This window comes from Anabrus simplex, chromosome 2 (assembly GCF_040414725.1).
Source record: "Anabrus simplex isolate iqAnaSimp1 chromosome 2, ASM4041472v1, whole genome shotgun sequence".
Classification (NCBI taxonomy): Eukaryota; Metazoa; Arthropoda; class Insecta; order Orthoptera; family Tettigoniidae; genus Anabrus; species Anabrus simplex.
This window is the reverse complement of record NC_090266.1, coordinates 316,157,840-316,181,814: the sequence shown is the minus strand read 5'-3', so window position 1 is coordinate 316,181,814 and position 23,975 is coordinate 316,157,840. Positions and strand designations below refer to the sequence as shown.

General features: G+C 39.7%; 1 protein-coding gene across 1 annotated transcript in view; it reads right to left on the bottom strand.

Annotated features, from left to right (window-relative positions):
- LOC136862799 (zinc finger protein 892) overlaps nt 1–23,561 on the bottom strand; it is a 231,203-nt gene extending 207,642 nt beyond the window's left edge. The window contains exons 1-2 of the mRNA XM_067139056.2: nt 23,540–23,561; nt 12,930–13,032 (exon numbers count right to left, since the gene is read on the bottom strand). The gene's annotated coding sequence lies outside the window, so the exon portion shown is untranslated. The remainder of the gene's footprint in view (nt 1–12,929; nt 13,033–23,539) is intronic.
- Between the last annotated feature and the right edge of the window lie 414 nt (nt 23,562–23,975).

The following is a 23,975-nucleotide window of genomic DNA, read 5'->3' as shown; positions in this document are numbered from 1 at the left end:
TTGGCTCTCCTACAGAATTCCTAACTACTGGAGTTCACGTCATATCAACCTTAGTTTCGTCGCCATGCGCCTTTTAACTGGTTCAGTTTGACTTGTACTATTCAATAAACTCTATTTCAACTTTTGTTTTTGCTCAATTTAAAGAACTCCATCGTCAATAATTAATCCACGCTTCACGCATTGACATATATTTTAAGGTCCACTATATCTATTTTTTTACTTTAACAACCTCATGATTGTTTTAACTTTACAGACTACCATCGTTCAATGTATTCCACTACAAATACTTGCTGTTAATCTGTACATATTGCTATAATTTCAAGTCTAATGTTATCATTTTACTTTTTCTTACGGCATTGTCAACTCTTTTAACATTTTTTATCATTTCAGCTCAGGGCCCTGACCTAATCTTTGTAAATTAACGGCTGATGATGTTCGCTATGTCGAACGAAACATGTTCCATTATTTAAGACATCTCATGATTATTTTATAATTCAATGAGTAATGTATTGTATTGAGTAGGTGGTTGTTAATAAAAGGATTTTATAATTTTAATAATCGTTTAGGCTACGTAGGGCAAAGTGATGTGTTGGTTCCAGTACACCGCAGTGAGCTTTCACCTCAATCACCAGCACCCACTTCACCTGAACCACCGTATCACACATGCGGAGGTAACACTGATGCCTCTCCAGCATCTGTGGGTGAGGTTTCCAATTCCAAGCCTTGGCTTGGGCCAGTAACAATAGAACCTCTGTACTCTATGCCTCTGAGTGCCTGTTGATGAATCAAAAGGGTCCACTCAGGAAGCCAGAACTTAAAGAGAGGAAGATCTTGAGGAGGATACTATGACCCATAACACAGGAGGATGGCACCTACAGAATCAGGCACAACAACGAGCTCTTCAAACATCAGGAAGACAGTCACATGTATGAGGAAAAGGTGACTGACTTTCCACGGGCACAGAGCTGCCTGAATCCCTGCAGGATCACCAACAGAATCCTCACAGTGACAAGTAGGGGAAAGGCTTCCAAGACCAAGTGGATCACCTCAGTAAAATCAGACCTAGAGCAATTACAGATCCCATTAGAGACCATAGAGAACCAATCTCAGTACCGACAGGCCATCCTATAGGGAGTCTTCCCACTGTCCCTCATAAGCAAAAAGAGTACAAGGACAACCAGACCTAAGTCGACGGATGGAAGAAAGCAGGTGCACATCCTGAAAATGAAAGAATACTGGGCCAAGAAAAAGCAGAAGACCTTAGCTAAGAGTTAAAGACGAGCACCATGTTCCCTAGTAGGCAAAAGAGAACCAAAAATAAAAATGGAGCTTCCAAATCTCAATTACCACAACTGTAACATCTTCAGCTTTTGAGATATATGTATCCTCATAAAATAACTCAACTCATTTTACAACACCCTTCCCCTCCCCCCCACCCACCAAGTTGATTTTCATCCAAAAATGCGTGTTTATTTTTAAAGGAGATTCCAAATACCAATTTTCATGTCTGTAACATCTTCAGTTTTTGAGATAGGTGTTCAACCCTTTTTTCAACCCCCTTAATGAGATTCTCGAACAATAAAAAATTTGTTTTTCTTTATTTTTAAAGGAAATTCCAAGTATCAATTCTTACATCTGTAAACTTTCAAGTTTTTGAGATACAGATATACTCATTTAAACAATTTACCCCTCTTTTCATTCACTTAGCGATGTAATATCCAAAGATCCTCCCTTAGTGAGCATCCACACTCTAATATAAATGTATCACCAAAATTTAATTTCTTTACGCCCAGTAGGTTTGGCTTGGCGATGATGAGTCAGTCAGTCAGGGCATGTTATTTTATATATATCTATCTATATATTAAAAGACACAAGAACCTAATATGCACTTATCTTCCACAAGTTAAGGTTACTAGACATTCCAGTTTTGCAGCGACTGTCCGAATATATATATTTATTTATTTCCCCTGGATGAAATTTCTACCTGGAATGCCCCCAGATTTAATCAGTTGTCCTAGAAATCCCCAGATTTTCAGTGTTCATTATTAGAATGGTTTTACATGAAAAATTACATCCTATAACTTTCAATTTTAATGAAAATACACAAGTAGCACATATGGTTTCCCTTCTGTCTGCTCTCTGTTTGTATACTCCTGGTACTCATTTGCTATTTCCTTTTCAAATAAAAGTGTATGTCGATTCCAAAACTTTAGTTTGCAGCAGTTTGCGGTGTCCAAGCACACAATAGAGAAGTATTTCCAGAAGGGTATACAGCCTATCGTAGAGACCGAGGAGATAAAATGGGAGGGGAGGTGTTTATACTGGTGAAGGAAACTTATTCACATGAATGGTTTACCAATGAAAGGGATGAAATATTAGGGATAAAATTAATTTCTAAGAATATGAAGGAGGTGGGAATTATAGGAACATATAGGCCTGGAAGAGAGGAAAGAGACATGGAAATATTTGAGAAAATAATAGATTATAGTCATAATAATGATATGGTAATAATTGGGGGAGATCTAAACTTGCCAGAAGTTGAATGGAATGGAGCTGCAAGTGAAGCCCATGAACAGAAACTGGCAAATACTGGTGAATTTGGGAGGGAGGATTTACACAAGTAGTACAAGAACTGACTTGTCTCAATAACTTGCTAGATGTATTCTTGGTTAAACCATGGGAAATTGTTGATAAAACTGAGGTAATTGAAGGAATAGGTGACCATACGGCTGTACTAATGGATGTAGGACTCTTATCAAAAATGCTTAATAAGAGGGTCACACAAGACAAGAAATTATACAGAAAAACTAAAGTTGATGAATTTGGAACTTACCTTAAATCACAATTCAGTTGTTGGATAAGTGAAGGGAGTAATGTGGATACAATTTGGGCTAAATTTAAAGGAATCGTTTGGGAAGGAGAGAAGAGATTTGTTCCTGTTAAGAAGGGTAAAATGACCTCAGACCCTGTTTATTATACAAGGGAAATAATAAAATTAAAAAGAAAATGTAGAATAGTAAACAGGGAAATCAAAGACGGTAAGGAGAATAGAGAAACTAGAAAACAGCTAATGAGGGAACTGAATAGAGTAAAAAGGGAAGCAAAAGAGAATTATATGAAAGGCATACTTCAAGAGGGTAATGACCACAAAGGGAAATGGAAAAAGCTGTATTCATATATTAGGAAACAAAAAGGAAAAGGAATCCAAATTCCTACAATGGTGGGAGAAGGGGGTGAACACTATTTAACAGATACTGAGAAAGCAAATCTATTTAGTAGGGAATTCAGATATTTAGTAGAAGATTGTCAGGAAATGGAAACCGTAACAGAAGATAGAGAGGTAGAGACACACAGGGAAACAAGAAGCTTCTCATTCACAAATGAGGATATTTTCAGAGAAATCCAACTGCTTCAGCAAGGAAAAGCAGCAGGAAGTGATAAAATTACTGGGGAGGTATTAAAGACAATGGGGTGGTACATCGTGCCTTATTTAAAATGTCTTTTTGACTATGTCATAAATAATAGTGTAATACCAAAGGAATGGAAGGAATCTATAATAATACCAATTTATAAAGGAAAGGACAATACAAGGAAACCAGAGAACTACAGACCAATCAGCCTGACCAGTATAGTTTGTAAAATACTGGAGAGTTTAATAGCAAAGTACATCAGAGTGATATGTAATCATAAAAATTGGTTCATGAGGAACCAGCATGGATATAGAAAGAAATTTTCTTGTGAGACACAAATGGTGGGATTTCAGCAGGACATATCAGATCAGTTGGATTCAGGAGGCCAGTTAGATTGCATAGCCATAGATCTTTCCAAAGCCTTTGATAGAGCGGAGCATAGAATATTATTAAAGAAATTGGAGGGAATAGGATTGGACGTAAGGGTTATACGTTGGATAAGAAGATTTCTAAATTCAAGGGTTCAGAAAGTTTAAGTAGGAAATAATATATCACAGGCAGAGAAAGTTTGGAAGGGAATTGCACAGGGTAGTATAATCGGTCCGTTACTTTTCTTAATATACGCAAATGATTCAGGTAACAATATAACATCAAAAATAAGATTGTATGCAGATGACATAATTGTTTATAGGGAAATAAATAACATTGAGGATTGTTCAGAATTACAAAGGGACCTTGAGGGTATCCAACAATGGGTTGAAGAAAATAATATGAAGGTTAATGGAGGCAAATCAACTGTTACAACATTTACAAACAGGAGCTTTAAAACTAAATTTCAATATACTTTGAATGAGGTAGTTATCCCAAAAGATGGCAAGTGCAAATACTTAGGTGTGAGATTTGAAAGTAATATGCACTGGAAGGGTCATGTTGATGACATTGTTGGGAAAGCATACAGATCATTACATGTCATAATGAGGCTACTTAAAAGATGCAACAAAGAATTAAAAGTTACTTAAGTATGGTTCGTTCATTATTGGAATATACAAACAGTGTTTGGGATCCTCACCAAGAATACCTAATAATAAGAAATAGATAGTGTGCAGAGGAAAGCAGGAAGATTTGTAACAGGGGATTTCAGGAGAAAAAATAGTGTATCAGAAATGTTGGAGGAACTTGGATGGGAAGCTTTAAGTAAGAGAAGGGAGAAAACTAGACTTATAGGATTATATAGAGCCTATACAGGAGAAGAAGGGTTTTCATAGAGCCTATACAGGAGAAGCAGCATGGGGAGAAATCCGTGAGAGGCTTCAGTTGAAAAATAATTATATTGGCAGAACTGACCACAAGTATAAAATTAGAAGAAATTTTAGCAGAAGCGACTGGGGTTAATTTTAATTCATTGGGAAGGGCGTGAAGGAGTGGAACAGTTTACCAGGGGTAGTGTTTGATCCTTTCCAAAATCTGTACAGATATTCAAGAAGAGAATAAACAGCAACAGAGAAAATAAATGTTAAGAGGACATTCGACCAGTGCAGGTTATTGTAAATTTAAAAATGTGTGTGAATACATTAATTCCATCCCCTGGTTTGTGGAGTTTGGACAGCCAAAGTAGGGGATTGTCTGTAGCGGTGAAGTACAGTGGGGATTTCGAGGGCCCTGGGACTGCTACGATAGCTGTGAAGGCCCTTCAGGAACTCTGAAAAGTGGTGGCAAAAGTGGCTCTGGTTAAGACGCAGCAGGTCGTTATGCTACTTAGATTCCAAAATGGGTAAAAAATAAATAAATAAATAAATAAATGCAATGTAAATTTTTATCTTATACCAGTTGTATAGTATTATTTGAAGTAATTCCACATACTGTATATGAGTTGATTATGTTTGTAAGTACAGGAGATATTATAAGTAGAATTTTGTAAACAATATAAATTTATTAAGGATGAGCTGTGTATTTAATAGAAAAAACTGTTAGCGTAAATTGTATAATATTGTATTCTAGGAAAATTTTCTTCTTCTCTTGTTAATTTAAAATTTAGTGCTTGACAATAATGTATTTTAGTGTACCATTTGCCACCGAGGTAGACACCTCATTTGCAAATAAAGAGATTCTGATTTGACTTTGAGTACACGTGCAAGGTGATTAATGTTACTAGAATAGTTTATGCAATTTGAAATGTCTAATAAATGAAAGTGTTCATAAAGGATTTTGATGCTGAAAGCGTTTCCTTTCCTTTGTCGAGGTGTAAATGAATCTACTGTCATTTGATTTTTACGCCAAATATTTTGTGTCAGGAACAGCGGGAAAACCTCTGTCGTAGAACACATGGGAACAGCAATTATTTTTTTTTGCTAGGGGCTTTACGTCGCACCGACACAGATAGGTCTTATGGCGACGATGGGATAGGGAAGGCTTAGGAGTTGGAAGGAAGCGGCCGTGGCCTTAAGGTACAGCCCCAGCATTTGCCAGGTGTGAAAATGGGAAATCACGGAAAACCATTTTCAGGGCTGCCGATAGAACAGAAAAATTAAAGTACTTTAAGTCGTGAAAGGGACAACAATCAATCATTCATATTTTAGTAGAATGAATTTTTTACGTAAATATATTTAGTATCTTCATCCTTTAAAATGTATATGAAACGATTTAACGAAGTGACAAACCATCGTACAGCACAATTCAAAGGTAGATTTTACTTGTGTTATATCTGATCCTGGAAACTGTGGAAAAAATCTGGTAACCTTATACCATAATGCACTCCCAGCATTGTCACTGGTGACCCTGTCAGGTGCTGCAGTTGCTTCAAGCCAGCAATAGCACGGACGCAAAGTATTCAACAAGGATAAGATAGCGTCCATGAAGTCACGGTCATAATTTTAGTGCATATGTGATAGAATTTATTATTTTCCATAGGCCTGTGTTAGTATCTGTGCAGTGCTGTGTGTCCACAATCAACTAGTTTTCTATTGTTTCGAGAAAATGCCATACTGTTTTGTTACTGGTTGTAAATTGAGTTAAAGAGGAAAGCGTGACGGTAGACTATTTTTTACACTACCAAAAGAAAATATGTTCGCGAAGTGGGTGAGAATTAATGTAAAGAAAGATAAACAATTGTCAGCCAAAAGCAGAATTTGTGCCAAACAATTTTTGGAATTATTTATATAGGTGGACTGCTTCGTAAGGAATGGTGAAAACTTGGAACTTCCTAATGTGAAGTAAAAAGTAAAAGCAGGAACAGTACCTCATATATTTCCAAATTTACCATAATACTTATCCGAGGTAAAATCGTGATAGACACCCAGCAGGAAAAGGAATGAAGACACCATCTGAAGGACAACAAACAAGAATCACGATGCGAGTGAAACAGTGAAGTTCAAGGTCTTTCTAGTCGTAGTAAATTTCAGGGTCATTCTAGTTCTCTTACTGGTACCAGAAAGACAACATTGTCTCTCAAAAGGTGACTAAGGAACACAACTAGAAACTTAATGAGAACTAAATGTAGTCTGTCCTCAGCCAAAACTAGGATTAATTTCTTACATAGATTAAGAACATGGTATTTCAAGTTAAAGCCTTAAGTTTCTTAGTAAGAAGTTGAAAAATACTCAGTTAACCATGTGACCGGGTATGTTGTTAGGCAATCCTCAAAATTGATTATCACCTTCTCTCAGTCATGACAGTGAAAGTTGTTTTTCAGTTCTTATGGAAAGATTACCAATCCGACAGTGCCACAAGGTTTCTAACATGTCCCTCCAAGAGTGTATGTGACATCCTTTTCCAGACTGGAAGGAAAATTAATGAAAAACTGAGCTCGTCTAAGTTGATGTATAGTTAGTCAAAATTTCTTATAAAGAAATCACAAAAAAAATCAGACTATTCACTACAATATACAGGGTAAATCCTAACTCCACTGACAAACTTTTGGACGTTGTTCAGGGATACATTTTGAGACCCATGGTCTCCGGTGGCTCATTGCAGCGTAACTGCATTTTGTATTGCCCCTATTATATTGTATCTGTACTGTACTGAAAATAATAATGCTATTTGTATTACATCCATCCTAAATGCTAGTTATTGACAAGTGCCGAGTGTTGGAATTTTTCCCGGCAGGAATTTTTTAACATGCTGGAAGCCAATGACACTGAGTTTCTACTTTTAAAACACCCTTTAAAGTCATATTACAGGCTTTTTTACTGTTGTGAATGTAGTTTCACTGAAACAAGGATGATTGGGGGTAATAAACCAAATAAATCATAATTACATTATAAATCTGTAACAAGCCACCGGAGACCATGAATTCCTTATACCAATATACTCAGAAAGTATGCCTGAACAAACTCCAAAAGTTTGTTGGTGGAGTTTGTGTACACCCTGCATGTGGCATTCACTATCAGTACATGTTCAACCATAATTGGGCGTTCTTCAGCTGAATAACTTAAACATGCTAACTAATACAAACATGTTAAAAACAAAAAGAACTGATAATTTATCAACAATCCATCTGTACCTGAGAACGTGATTGACATTTCTCCCCCACCAACCCTGGGAAAATAGAAGATAACAGCTTCAACGATTAAATTTTCATTTCTTGATATTTTTAAACTCCATTGAATTGAAACTGTATTCCGGATCCAAATGGTCACCCTCATTGGAGGATAGATGATTTATTTCTTTAATAGATATCTCTCTCTCTCTCTCTCTCTCTGGTCAACAAGTCTGAATACATTAGGATCCAAAAATGACATAATTTAACTACATTTTGTAAAATGGGACAACATTTTTATATCCAGTATAAAACATCAATTATGAATTTTCAAAATGCATCAACCTTATTAAAATATATATTGGACACACCACAAAAACTGAATGTAATAAAAATTGTAGTCCACAATAATATAATTGAAGACCTAATGTCATTAGATTGTCATCTGATTTACATATGATAAATGTACTTACAATTTGTGGAGGCTTAACATGTACACAGTGCGAGGTTGACGCTAAGCTGACGTTACTCCTGTTTGAATGATGAGGCATATTGCTACTGGCGGAAACCGTAAGTGGTGGTAAATGGAGGGGTGAGGGATTAGGCAGAATAGAAGTTTAATAGTTCTGTAGAATATATTTAACAAGACCTCATGAGTATTAAGTACTGATTGTGAATGTTGTATATATTGTACTGAATAAGTGGATGATTTTTTTGTGCTTTATAAGAAATTTTGCCTAATTATACTGTAAGTCAATACGGATCAGACCATGAAGTTATTTTGCATGTAAGTCGATGTAGTTGGCCTTAGCACACAGGTGGAGTTGGCACATGACTTTCAAAAGTAATAATGATGTTATTTGTTTTACGTCACGTTAACGACTTTTTACGATTTTCGGAGACGCCGAGGTGCCGGAATTTAGTCGAGCTGGAGTTCTTTTACGTGCCAGTAAAACCTACAGACATGAGGCTGATGTATCTGAGCACCTTCAAATACCACCGGGCTGAGCCAGGATCGAACCTGCCAAGTTGGAGTCAGAAAGCCAGCGCCTCAACCGTCTGAGCCACTTAGCCCGGCACTACCAAAAGTTCCTCCTAACAAAAATAATTACAAAGAATTGTCCTGATCATTGAGTTAAACATATCAAGAGTCCATCCAACAACCACATGTTCAACAAAACTTTTTGTGTGTGCTAACAAACCTAAAGCCAACACCTCTAGCTCAAAACGCGGAGCACATCAGCACTGTTTTAGAGTTTTAAACGTTCTCGCCTGACACTTTCTTTTAAAAAAAAGTTGCATTTTACTTGACGCATTGGCCAACCAAATCATACTTTTATCCTTTTAAATGTGTTAATAATATCCTTGTTTATTAATTTGTCTCTTGCCTATCAGTTGATGATGTCCATAATGTGGAAGAAACATGTCCTGAATTAACATATTTATATTGTCTTGAAAAATGAACAACTACTGGTATTGTAAAGGTAGAATTTTTGTAGGGTGATATTTTTTTATTAGTGTCTTAACTCGACAGACTATTTCAGTGATGCCATTGGGAACCACCTGTTGTAATGAACACACTTATGACATTATCCCTAAACTGGTTTACCACTATTTAAAGTGCCAATTTTTCTTCACAGCAAGAGAAATCTGCAGAGATCTTCAAGATCATAAATCCACTACATTTATTTGTACTTTATCTAAAATGTTCTCAAACTAGTTTTGGTGAGCAATTTTCTTCATCCGAGAAATGTGTTAAGTGTTATTTGCAATCCAGTACACAAGAACCTCGTTTATCTGGCCCTCATTAATCCTGATCTCCGGTTTATCCGGATCAAAAATAATAAACAGTTATTTAATTTTTACCTGTACAGTATTTCTTTTCCACTGAGGATAGTTAGGGATAGGAATTGGAAGCAATTCGGCCACGGTACCGTCCCGTTCGCCTGGAATTGAATATGTGAACCATGGAAAACCATTCTCAGGACGGCCGATTTGGCATTCGAACCCACGCCCTTCTGAATGCAACGCACTACTGATTCAATGATGGTGAATTTGAAAATGAAACAGTATTATTCACAATTCTAAACAACTGGGTGTTGTATTTTGGTATTTGCATATCAGTGTAACCTCCAATAAAACAGCTGACCACGTAGCCATTGTGTGTAGCATTGGCACACTAAAACTGCCACACGCACACAAACTCTGTGAGTGATATCACTAGTATTCCATTCATTAGGAATATACTAGGTCACAACTGAAAGCACGGCCACATGCTGCACATGTCTACGGAGTACAGAAGGAGCAAGGAATACCAGCGCCATCTGAGTGAGACTTGCCATACTCAAGGAACTAGAGCGTGAACTCACTGCCTCAACACCCCGTTAGGCTTACAAGAGGTATCTAGGTTTGCTCCTGCACTAACAAGAAAGCCATGGTTTCACATGTAGACAACCTGAAGCACCACACTTGTACTTGCTCCATTTCTGATCTCCAGACACTGCCTGATACTAGCAGTGCTCCAAGGCTGGGCAAAATAACTTTTCTCTGACAATCCTGGTGTGGACTATAGCTCCCCCCAGCCCCAGCACTATGACTTCGAGTGTGCCCATGTGCTTCTGCCATATACATTGTGGAAGGTATTACTCACTCATCCAGCCAACACTGCACGTACTTGGTACAGAAGCAGAATCTGCACTTAACATTGAATACAACAATGTGTACGCTATTTTTCCCCTCTGGCATCTCTCTCTCTCTCTTTTTTTTTTGAGGGAAGGAAGCGGCCATGGTCTTAATTAAGGTACAGCCCCAGCATTTGCCTGGTTTTAAAATGGGAAACCACGGAAAACCATCTTCAGGGCTGCCGATAATGGGGTTCGAACCCACTATCTCCTGGATGCAAGCTGACATCTGCGGGCCCCAAACAGCTGACATAATTTCTTGACATCAACTGAAGGCAGGCTGCATGGACTGCCGTCTGGTGGCACCCATGAACACAGCACAGCTTCAAGCCGACATCACTGCTGTACTGCTGTAACATAACATCTAGTCTTGGCATGCATCTCTAAGCTCCTGGTCTCGACATCCAGGCACCTAGGCACATACACTCTCCAATAACCACCAACACTAATGCACTACGGGCATTTCTCTTCCTATGAGCTGAACCATTCTCCACCATGACCCTGTAGGGCGGCAGAGACCCCTAACAAGGCCTTCTTCGAACTCTTAATTGCAAGAACAATATACATCTATGCTATCCTGGCTCACCAACAACGCTCAAACACAGTACAGCACAGGAAACTACAGGTCTCTTCTTCTGCACGTGTATAATGAAGGCATACATGGATCAGTGGTAGAGTGTCTGCCTCCACATCCCAAGATAGCAGATTCAAACATGGCAGAGGTAATCTGATTTTTGAAGGGCAGAAAAAAGTCCATTTAACACTTAATGTTGTATGATGTCGGCATGTAAATGATTTCTAGCAACACATTTGGTGTTTACCTGGCAAAATTCATTAGAACCCAGCCTTAACGACGCCCAAGAGAGATTCGGTTTACTTTGACATCTAGTAGGCCGAGAATAAAACAGAACGTTGAAATTGATGAGTAAGCAGCCAGATGGCACTAAATTAAAATGCTTGCACAAGGTAACCAAAGCCATACAATTATTATTATTATTATTATTATTATTACAGTAGAACGTCCGTTATTCAAAAAACTTTTAACCGAAATACAGTTTAACCAAAATGATTGGAAATAAAATTGGTTAAATTACAAAAACAAATTAAAGAACCATATTTCTACTAATGAAACAATGGCATGGACATAGCGGCTAGAAAATAGGAAAATAAAGAAAAAAAAAAATAGAAGACCTTTCAAGAAAACAATAGTAGGGACTACTGCATATTTACAGTACATGCACTATCGAACATTGTTTTGTTTTGTAGATACAGTTGAGTAATTTGGATTTCCAGTATTAAAATACTTTGTTAGCAATGTACTACATATGCAGCCTATTGCCTTCATTTACATTCATCTAAACCCAGAAAAAACTATTCTTAACCTCTAAAAATGACATTCAATTATTATCCAACCCCCCCCCCCTCCCCGTTTTGGTTAACAAAGGTTCTACTGTATTATCATTAAGGCCTCTCTAATTAACTTCCTCTGAGTTGCTCCTTTCCCACTGGGAAACATGTATCATTGTAATTATGTATAAAATCCTGCATTGATGTGCTATCTAAATCAGTGAATTAATTAAATAATTAACCAGAGGAAGGACTGGGATAGGTACACTGGGACTGGATATAAGAGATCATAACAAGTATTATCATTCATTTTACATCCCACTAACTTTTGTTACAGTTTCTAGAGATACTATACCATGAAATTAAATGGTGTATGGCTTTTAGTGCTGGGAATGTCCAAAGACAAATTTGGCTCGCCAGATGCAGGTCTTTTGATTCGACACCCGTAGGTGACCTGCGCGTCGTGATGAGGATGAAATGATGAAGACGAGACATACACCCAGCTCCTGTGCCAGAGAAATGAACCAATTACGGTTAAAATTCCCGACCCTGCCAGGAATCAAACCCGGGACCCCTGTGACCAAAGACCAGCAAGCTTACCATTTAGCCATGGAGTCGGACTACTATACCATATTATGGGACGATTAAAACTACCATCCTTGACTTAAGCCCATTAATCCTTACGCCTCCTCTCCGGCTATGATCAACACAAGTAAGCTTGCTAACTACACTATTATCCCCATCTACTTCCTGATGTCATAGCCCCACCCTCTTTGAGCAGCACGATAGAATGTAATCTGTCCAGGTCTGTTTGTTAGATGCTCCATTATAACAAGCCTGGTTTGAGTGTGGAAAATACAAATTTATAATAGTTGTCAAAAGTTTTCATAGCCAAAAGCCAGGTCATTCAGCAGTGGCTTCCAAGTTTTTGTGCAAATTGATATGGTTGCTCTCCATCTGAAGACAATTTTACTACCACCATGCACTATTTTATAACTATTAAATCATTGTACTTACCAATTTTCAAGGTCTGACAGGGTAATTTTTCATGAATTCTACGAAAAGCTGCCTGTCTAACTTCATGGGTAAGTGATTCCAGTTTTTTAAATAAGCTTTCCACCTAAAAAGGAAGAGTTGTATGGGTATTAATTATTCCCATTCTGAGAGATGAAGAGAGAACAACGATGGTAAATGCCAGGAACTGGCAAATTATTATTAAAGCAAAGAGTGTTATTTTGGCTGAACTGCATGGGGAGCAAAGGTATAGGCACTAGAAAGATGAATAAGCACATAGTATTTTCTATTATTCCCATTTAATAGGTTATCAGGCTTAATTTGAATTTTTATAAAAAATATTGTGAAGAGTTGGCGAGGTAGTACGATAAATCAACACTAGACCAGTAGCTTCTATACTATGATTTATTAAATAAGCACTAAACTACACTTAACTACATAACTTTCGCTCGTAAAAAAAAAAAAAAACACACACACACACACACACAGACAGACAGTTCGGGCCGCTCTCTCTCTTAGTTTCTCACTTGTTCTAACTCTACAGACTGTTCTCACAAGCTAAAAAGTTATGTCACAAAATTACAGGTCACATGGCTACACATTCTCTCTTTCGCCGTCAATCAGCACTGTAGCACGCTAGTCTGACAGTCACGTACTTCACAGCACTGGCAGTCACTCACTGACTGAGCTCACGACTGAACTACACCAACTCCCAGGGAGTTATGTATCTGCGCCGGTCCTTCCAGAACAGTCCCGATGCTAGATGTATCCAGGAACCTCGCGAGATGGAAGACTCCAGATTAATAGAGTAATTTCCATAGTCCTCTGCTGTGCTACCCTGGACGTAAGCGAGAGAGGGCCAGTCTAACGCTTGAGTCTTGTTCGTGATTGACGGAGTGGAAGCGTAAGCAGGTGAGCCGATACAGTGACGTGCCCAGCCCGTAGCAAGTTAGCATGCTGGGCGCTATAACCATTACACTGCCCCTCCTTAGGCTTCTCGTCCTGACCTGCTCCACCATACGGTGCCAAGCGATCCAGGTGAACAACCATTATCTTCCCTCAGGGAGGCCACCGGATCCAGTAGACGACGTTGTTGATCCTGGTGATGACTGTATATGGGCCTTCCCATTATGGCTGCAGTTTCGGTGACTTCCCTTTTGTCCGCACCGGACGGTACAGCCACACTGTCACCTTCCTGGAAACCTGCAGAGTTTGCCAGCATGTCGTAGTGGGCTTTCATCCGGTCGCTGGCTACCCTTAGATGTTGTCAGGCATAATCGTATGTCATTCAGCTGATCTACCAACTCCCATACATAGTCCGTCTCTGGCTGCTGCTGGTCTGATGTCTACCCGAAGATTAGCTCGCATGGCAGGTGGAGCTCCGTTCCGAAGACCATGTTGGCAGGTGTCATGACCGTCGTCTCATGGGTGGACGCTCGATAGGCCATCAAAAAGAATGGGACCCTCTCGTCCCAGTCCTTCTATTGTGCCGAAACCACCTTCTTGAGTTGCTCCTCGACAGTTTTCACAAAACGCTCCTGACTGTGGATGGAAAGGTGTTGTACAAGTCCTCCGCACTCGTAAGCGCTCAAGGACCTCTTGCATCAACCTTGACTGAAAGTTTCTGCCCTGGTCACTATGAAGTTTCCTCGGGACACCGAATCAGCAGAAGTTCTTGAACAAGCCGTCGGCCACTATCGATACCCCTTGGTTCGGGATGGCGTAGAACTCCGGCCACTTGGTGAAGTAGTCCATGGGCAGAAGCAGGTAACAGTTCCCGGCGTCGGATACGGGAAACGGGCCAGCGGCATCAATGGCGATCCTTTCGAAAGGTGCTCCAACGTTGTACTCCATCATTTGGCCCCTACTCCTGGTACGTGGGCTTGGCTCGCCATGCAGGTGTCATCCAGCTGGCACATCCTCTCAACATCGTTCCTCCGGTGCACCCAGTAGTAACGCTGTAAGGCACGATATAGGGTCTTATTCACACCCAAGTGGCCGGCAGTAGTGCCCGCATGCAACTCAGCACCTCTTTTCTTATGCTCCTGGAAATTATCAGCTGTGCAATGTGCTTCTTTCCGGTCTATTCCCACGCATGGTTAAGTACCCCGTCACTAACCATGAGACACGACCACAAGGCGCAGTACGCCTTATAGGTTGGACTGCGTTCGACGATGCACAGAAAGTATTCTGTGAATGAAATGCAACGTATTCAGCAAAATCATCCTCCATCTTGCTGCAACATAAGTGAGTCACTTAAGTGTGTGTGGGAGGTCCACTTATAGCAATAAGTGGGACACTTAAGTACGTAATGTGAAATGAAACCTGGCTTATAAGGGGCACTTATGTATAAGTGCTGTCTAGAATAAAGATATTCAGGATATGAAAGATAGCCTTCAGGGTGATATGGCAGGTATAAAAGAATCTCTGGATAAATACCAAGAAGAAACGGAAATTGCTAAGGAACACCGATTGGTGTTGGAGCGGCGCACACGAAAGCTGGAGATGCAGGTCCGGAGATCAGTGTTTGCCCAACGTAGCAGATGTCTGGTCATACATGGGATCAAGGAGAATAGAAGCGAGGACAAACTGGCATTACTAGATGCTGTGTTGGAAGTGTTCACGCTAGGAGTGAAAGTAAATTGCACGGAATCCGATGTGGACGACGTGCAAAGAATAGGAAGGACCCAAGGGAACAGGCCGATTAAAGTACAATTGGTATCTGGAATGAAAAGCTACCAAATTCTTCGGAATGCCAGATATTTGAAAGGGACGGAAGTCTGGATCCAGAGAGACCTGGGAATTGAAGAAAGGAAGGAGATGAGAATCCTACGATTTCACATGGGGAGAGCAAGAAGAGAGGGCCTTACAGCGTTTATTAGAGGCAAGAGACTATTCATCACAGGCTATGGTTGGAGAAAGAACTACACGCCATCCCAGCTGGAAGCCTTGACACGAGGAGGAAGTGCGGTACCGGCACAACACGGAAGAAGGAATGATGACGTGCAGGAAACAGGAGCAGAGCTGGTGTCATCAAGGTTGCTGACACCTACTGAGAGTGAGGGCGTTGCCACTAGTACGGAGAGACGACCTGTAAGTAAATGTTGAACACCTGATGAGGAATCGGGAAATAGCTCGTGTACTACTCCAGTAGTTGAAAAAAGCAGCTGCAAGATAGAGGATGATAAGAACAGAGCTTGAAAGACTTATGGGCTAAGAAGGGAGTGCTCTCAGATGGAAAAGGTAATAAACGGGAAGGAAAGAAGCTACGGGAAATTTACAGTTCTCCTCATGGAAGTATAGTACAAATTGATAAAACAATAAACACACGTTGCAAAACAGGTAGTGTCTCTGATAACAGGAAAGTGAAACAACTAGCATTGAGAATTGGTTTTGTTAATATAGAAGGCTTAAGTAAACTGGGGAATGATGGAGTGTCTGAGCTTGTGGAAAATGTTGAGATATTTGCTTTTTTAGAAACATGGATGCTCGAAGGAAATATTTTTAAATGGAAGGGGTATGTTACGAGAATTGTAATAAAAAGAAAACGAGGGACTCGAGGGAGAATTCCGGGAGGAATATCACTTCTGATAAAGGAAGAGTTTAGTAGTCACATAGAAGAATTGCCTAACGATATGCAAGATGTAATTAGGATCAAACCTAAACTGGAAGGGAGTAAACAGAGAGATATATGCTTAGCCTTTATATACAACCATCCGATGGGGTCACCATATACCAATGTGAACTTTTCTGAGGATTTAATAGAGGAGATTAACTTAATGAGAGGTAACTATGATAAAGCAGGAATCATTATGCTGGGAGATTGGAACGCACGAATTGGAGAGTCAATTCCAGCATATAGTAAAAGAATAGAGCCAATGATAGGTAGCAGAAACAGTCGGGATAAAGAAGGTAATGTATATGGGGATAAACTACTTGAACTATGTGCCGCAGAGAATTTATATATTCTAAATGGATGGTGGCGGGGAGATGAAACGGGAAAGCTAACATATATCACAGTGCAGGGAGGTAGTGTAATTGATTTGGTTGTGTGTACGGGAGATATTTTAGAGATGGTAAAGGAAATAGAGATCTTAGAATGGGCCGAAACACATCATTCCCCGGTATCTGTTACCCTAGAAGTGTATGAGAAAGAACAGGAGGAATGTAACACTGTAAAAGAAAAAGATAATAATAGGATAATTAATAAATATAAGTGGTGCGAGAATACCCCAAAAAGATTAGAGTCATATTTAAAGGGAGAAGAATTCCAGATAATTAAGAGTGGAATAGAGGTAGTGTTATTGAGTAGTAAGGTGGACTTAGCAGTAGAACTGAGAGAGAAACCCTTTAAAACTGTAGCTCACGTGAAAAGAAAGCAGAATAATAATAAATGTACCGGGCGGTACACCTCCATGCCGCGAATTCAAATATTGCGCCAGTTGAAACCTCTCTACAGGAGAAACTCTGAACTTTAAAATCTGTATCAAATCAAAGGTTTCTCGGAAGATGTCTCTACTGTGAATTTTGAAGTGTTCTGAACTATGGGTATTTCGATTTGTATTTGTTTGCTCTGTGGCAAGAAGTGTGGACATTCTCTTGTAGATGGCACTACTTAACTATAATTGTGCACCCTAGTGCGAAGTGAAGGAACTGTTTTTTTTTTTTTTTTTTTGAAGAAATTTGGTATTCATAAGTTTGTTCTTTGATAAATTTCTTTCAGTCATTTTTTGGGTTGGCTGTATAACCCTTCTCTTTCCGCCAGTTTTGAATTTAACCAATCAGTAATTTCTGTAAATTATTTTCCTCCAATCATTGCTTTCTTCCTCAGGTTTCCATGTGTAATTCCTAGTCTACCAATAAAGTTGAAGGGGTGTGTCTTTTTCATTCTTGAAAGGTCTCGAATTTTCCACGAGGGTATAAAAACTGCTGATTTTCTTCTCTCCGGGCCACTTCAGTAACATCTTTCGCAGTGTGTGAACATATATAGCAGGGGACGGGAAGCGCCTCTTTCTCCAAGCAGCAGTTCATCTACAAGGTAATGGCCTGTTAACATCTTCATTTCTTGCCAGCTCAGCAGTTTAACTCTCGGGGAAGGTTCGAAACCTTTTGTATGTAAACTACCCTTTTAAAATGTAAATTCTTTTCTGTCTATCTATAAATTACAAATCTGTAAAGCGGGGATAGAGAGTGCTTCACCCTCTCGAACTAACCTTCATTTTGAATTTGAGGAGACTATGTTTTCGTAACCGTTTTTCTCTTCCTTCTTAAAGTCTTAAACTTATTTGCCAACTAGTCACCTCCCTAGTATGGGATTAGCCCCTGTATAACTGGCCGAGTGCCTGGTAGGTTTTAAGAAGTTTCATGTAGGAGTGCAAGCTACGCCTCCAGACAATTTGTTTTTTGGGCCATTTAATTAACCCTGTGTTTGTTTTCTTCATGTGAAGGCCCTGTAGGTTGGGTACAAGATACCCCTGTTTCACTGTATGTGTGCCTTAAGGGCAGTTAGGAATGTAGTTTGTTGTAGCCTTTGATAGGCTTGTAAAATTGAGAGCGGGTCTGCTCTTTTCCTCTTAAAATTGTAATTAGGAGCAAGTGCTCCTCGTACTTAGGGGTTTTCTGGCCTTCAGCTATTTTGGTGGTGAGCTGAGAGCTCAGAAATTAATCTTGGGGCTCGAAGCCCAAATCTTGTAACAATTGTAATTTCTTAACTTGTTTTCCTGCTACTTGGTACCTGTTACTCTGTTGTTGTTATCTGTTGATTTTGAAAAGAAAATATAACCTTTGTTAAAGTTTTAAATTAACTTTAATTTTGTAAGTTGAGACCTATTCCCGCCCGCACCTTCTTTCACCTCTAACTACCACGGATAACTCCGTAACAAGTGGTAGCAGAGTGTGGTTGAACGGGTCTCAATTTAGCCCCTTTTGACGGCTAAACATTGTTTTCGTTCCGAACTCTAACAATTTTCTCAGTTGCTGGAATTTTTTTTATTTTTCTAAAAGTTTTCTGTCATCATGTCCGGCTCTCGCGACGTCCTCCATCCCGGCTATTTGCGCAAGGAGGAATTAATTTATGAATTAACCATTAGAAATGTTCAATCTGGAGGCATGGTTGCGGTAGACACCAATAAGTTAAAAGATTCCCTTCATTTGCCTGTTACCATCCCGACTTTGGGAGAAAAAGAGATCGATGACGCTCTCTCCACGATCACTGATAATGCTACTGAGCTAGCATCTGTAGTTAGTTTTTTTGAAGTAAGTGATCCATCTCCTAATCAACTCAAAAGAGTACAGGCCAGATTGTACCACTTTTATAATAGGGTATGTGATCTATTGTCCCTGAAGTTAAATGACCTTCAGGGGAAGGAAGCTAGTGCTGTTGCTGAAAACCTGTCTAATAAAGTTAGCCATTTGTTCACTGGATCTGCTATTCCAAAAACCGACCAGCCTATGGTAATAAATATCGTAAGTGGGGAAGATTCCTCTAAAGAGGAAGAGGTAGTACTGCGGAGGCTACCCAACGAACATCTGCCCCATTAGAAACTGTGTCCGATCGTCGCACGTCCATTCCACCCTTCGTGTTAAATAATGCTCCTTCTGAATCTGCTTCTCCGCCACTTAGGCGCCTTCCTACTACGTCCCCGGGTTTCAGCAGTTTGCCCCATCCTTTAGCAATGTTGCTCAGAGGTATTTCTAAGTTTTCTGTTAACTCTACCAGTGACGTAATTTCATTCTTAAGGTTTTGAGTTGAGTTTCAGGATCATGCCCTGGTTTTTTCTCTTTCTCCGTGTCAAATTTTGCAAATCATTTATCCCTATGCAATTGGTGTTCTCCCAGACAAGATAGTTAGGGCAATTGCTGAACAGTAATCCATAGAAGACTTCCACGCCCATCTGTTGGCAAATTTTATTCCAGCTCGAGCTAGGTCATCTCTAATTCAAAAGTACTATTATAGAGTGCAGCGACTTGATGAAAACCTGGCAGACTTCATACAAGACATCAAATTCTATACTAGGGTATTTGCCCTTCATTTTCCCGAAGATCAAATTGTTCACGCCATTGTGGAAGGAATTTCACCCCCTTACAGATCATACTTGTGTTTTGCGTCGCGTCCACAAACTTTTGCCGAGTTAGAGGCTATGGCTGTCTCAGCCGAAGGAGTTAGATACGCCGATACCTTGCGTGTCGCGAAAGAACCCCCTCCATCCTCTAGTAGTTTTCGGCCTCCACCTCGCCGACCCGTCACACCCCGTAAATGTTACGCTTGCGGGTCGCCAGACCATCTTCGCAATAAATGCCCATTGATCAAATCTAGTAGGACAAATAATGGAGCAGGTTCATCCCAAGGCTGCTTTAAATGCGGCGCGTTTTCACATATTGCCAAGAACTGCCCTAATGCTAGCAGCACCCCCTCCTGCTCAACTTCTGGTGCAACTTCCACCAAGGCCAATAATAATAAGTGACTAGTGGCTTCGGCTGAGTCGGCTAACCCATCTTCCCGAGACTCAGCCCCAAGTAAACATGTCGAAATTTCAGGGAAAACTCAGTCTTCAAATTTACCTTTTAAAGGTCCCAAAGAATGTCTTAGGATTGCGGCGGATACCCCCGCACCTGTTCCTTTTCTCAAAATTGAATTAAATAATGAACCTGTAACAGCTCTATTAGATTCTGGCAGTGTTTGTTCCATTATTTCAGCTGAATGGTATTCCAAATTAAAATCTGTTTATAAACTTCATGATTTTTGTTCGACTTCGGTTCAATATGTTTCGGCTAATTCTTCTCCATTAGAAATTTTAGGTTCTTTAAAGGCCAAAATTCGTATTTCTAAATTTACTTGGAAGGTTAAACTATTGGTGGCAAAGCACTTGTCTTGCCCCATTATATTGGGAGCAGACTTCATGTCCTATACTGGTCTAGTGCTCGATCTTCAGAGCAAGTCGTGCACTTTCAAATTTGACAGTAATTCCAAAATCCCTTTGCTAAAATGTAGTTCTGTGTCATGTTCCTCTATTTCGCCTACCCAGGATGAGATGTTGTTAGATCTTAGACATCTACCTGAGGAGCAGGCTGATAGTATTCGTAAGCTGTGTCAGTCGTTTCCAGAGGTTTTCTCGGATACTCTTGGTGTTACTGACCTGATTGAATACAAGATTGAGGTTACGGATTCCATCCCCGTCAGATTTCCACCTTATAGACTATCTCCGCCTAAAATGAAGGCTCTGAAGGAGATCATTGATCAGATGTTGAAGGATGGCATTATTCGGCCCTCTAAGTCGGCGTATTCATCGCCTATTTTCCTTGTTCCGAAACTGCAAGGTGGCTTCAGGCCCTGATTGATTATAGGGCTCTCAATCGGAAGGTGGTGTTACAATCCGTGCCCCTTCCAGACCTTCATTCTTGTTTTTCATGGTTTCGTAAAGCGAAGTTCTTCACAATCTTGGACCTCAATCAGGCGTATAATCAGATCCCTCTGATACTGATGTTGGCAACAACAGTCATGGGAAGGCACTGTCTCATGAAAACCGGGGTCCGGCTGTACACAGACCATTACGGAGGGAAGGCCGATGTACTTGCTGCATGGCCGCGGTGGATTGTACTATATCTACAGCAGCCATTAGAGCATAGGTACAGCGTGACAAAGAAAACTGCATTTTCTCTATAATTTGTTTCACGTCGCACCAACACAGGTAGGTTTTATGGCGACGATGAGATAGGAAAGGCTTAGGTGTGGGAAGGAAGGGGCCGTGGCCTTAAGGTACAGCCCCAGCACCTGCCTGGTGCGCAAATGGGAAACCACGGAAAACCATCTTCAGGGCTGCCGACAGTGCAGAGAACTGTAATAAACCTATTACATGAGGGGCAGCTCCGAGCCAGGTGTCTTGTAGTGTTCATGGCACTAACTCCAAATCACTGACATCTGCATCTTCAGCAGTGTCAAGCTAGAGTTCACTGAAGGGCGGAGTGGAGATCTCTTGTGTTCTTTGATCAGAGTCATTTCTGTCTTAGTGCCAGTACCTATGACAATCTATAATATTAAGACTATATACATTACTAGTACATAAGCCTGTCTTTCGACAGTCAAAATTACAATCTATAAAGGAACTGGAAATTCTAAATGGACTTTCAATATAGCTTGGCCATATTCCAGGATTAAGTCCTTACTATTCTAAGATCCATGGGACAATTCACAAGTACATTTCAGATTTACTGCCTACTGGAAATTGCTTAGTGTTATACGGCCAGCTTTATGATAGATTCAAGTCTTGCAAACAGAATTCGTTGTGAAAACCTATAAACAAATATTTTACTTTCAAGGACATGCCTCTCAGTCTCACCCTTAGCTTTGGCAATATGAAAGTGACACAGATATAAGCAATGCTAGTAATGAAATTCCTTATGCACCCAGTCCCTGTTATAAATGGTGTGAAAATCTCACTCATAGGGTCAATTAGTGCATGTATTTCAGTGGGCTTGGTAGACTAATATGTAACAGCAACTTCTGGCTCAGTAAGGAAAGAAAGAGGAAACTACCTCACTCAAATTTCCTAGTATAGCTCTTCAGTGACACTTAGTCCACCTATGACAGCTGATGGTGGAGCTGTTCAGGATCAAACCAGACTTGGGGATGAATACTCAACATACAACATACATACAGTACAACATTGCTGACATATATTGTGTAAATGAACAGCCTAAATTGAACACCAGTCGAGTAAAGAGAAAAAAGAAATGATCAAGAATTGGTTTTAGGAAAGTACTAACTAGGCATCAGTTAGAACCTCTTCTGAAGGTGATGAACACTAGACAGCCATGAGAATTGCATCTTGCCTTCACCTATGTTGCTGAAACTGAATGTGATCCACAACATGTAGTTTCTCCTGAAGAAAAGTTACCAAGTAAATTTAAGAAGACATGCTTCCTGTCACCCAAGAATAAAAGAAAAAGAAGTTACCTGTGTTGTGCGTTTAAAAAAATGTGCCCTGTTCAGAATGCACCAGAAAAGTATGCCACTTGCACCAAAGAATAAAGAGGGAAAGAAAGAGTGCAATATATTTTCTAATGGATCAGATTAATATTCAAAGTACTGGTACCTTTTAATGTGATCCATTATGGGAACAATACATTTATGATGCAGTTATGTAAGTGTGTAGTACATACAGTAAAACTATGACATCAAATTTTCTTGTTTTATACCATATAAACTGCAACACTAAAAATTAATATTTTCTGTGCTTTAAAAGTGCTATGGTTCGTTCATGTTTTCAAATTTAATAATGGGTATTTTATTACAGTTAACAGTTACTGGGCTGAAAGTAATACTTTGGCATTGCCTACACCATATTTCCAGTAACTACGCAGAGTATTGTCAGTTGTTGACGGTTTAATATAGTTATGCCCAGTTAGTACATTAGTACAAAACTTGCAGGTTCGTCTTTCTTCTCCCCAAGTAACGTCAAACCTTGCATTTCACTCCTTATGACAACGCAGAAGCATGCACAGTAAGACTCTCAAACAGCCCAACTTGAAATCATGAATGATAGTACCTCTTATCACGAAGTTCAATAATTCTACACACATCCAAAATGTTAAAATATATTGAAATAGTTCCTTACTTCTTCAAGTACGTGCTCTTTACCGCCACCTTCCATCACTGAATAATAAATACACCGACTCGCAGAATACTACCTCTACACAAGTCATGGAGTGTACAACGTTTTGTCGAAAATTGACATTTATGAATAAACATGAGTAGGGCAATGGCTATATATATCGAACATCCTTTAAATATCGAACAGTTCGCACATCCCGTTTCAAAATAAGGATATAGAAAAGTTTACATAACATGTGAGATTTCTAAATTCACCCTTCCAAACTTAACCAAATACAGTAGAGACTGTATTTGACTTAGCTTTATATCAATCGATAGGTCGAAGTCATTACCGTGTTGGCGAGCGCGGGAAAGTCTTAGAACTTTGGACTTGGCGGGATTTTGATGAGATGGTTGTATTGTTACTAAGGTACAGTGTCCCTGTGATTATCTGTTTTTGT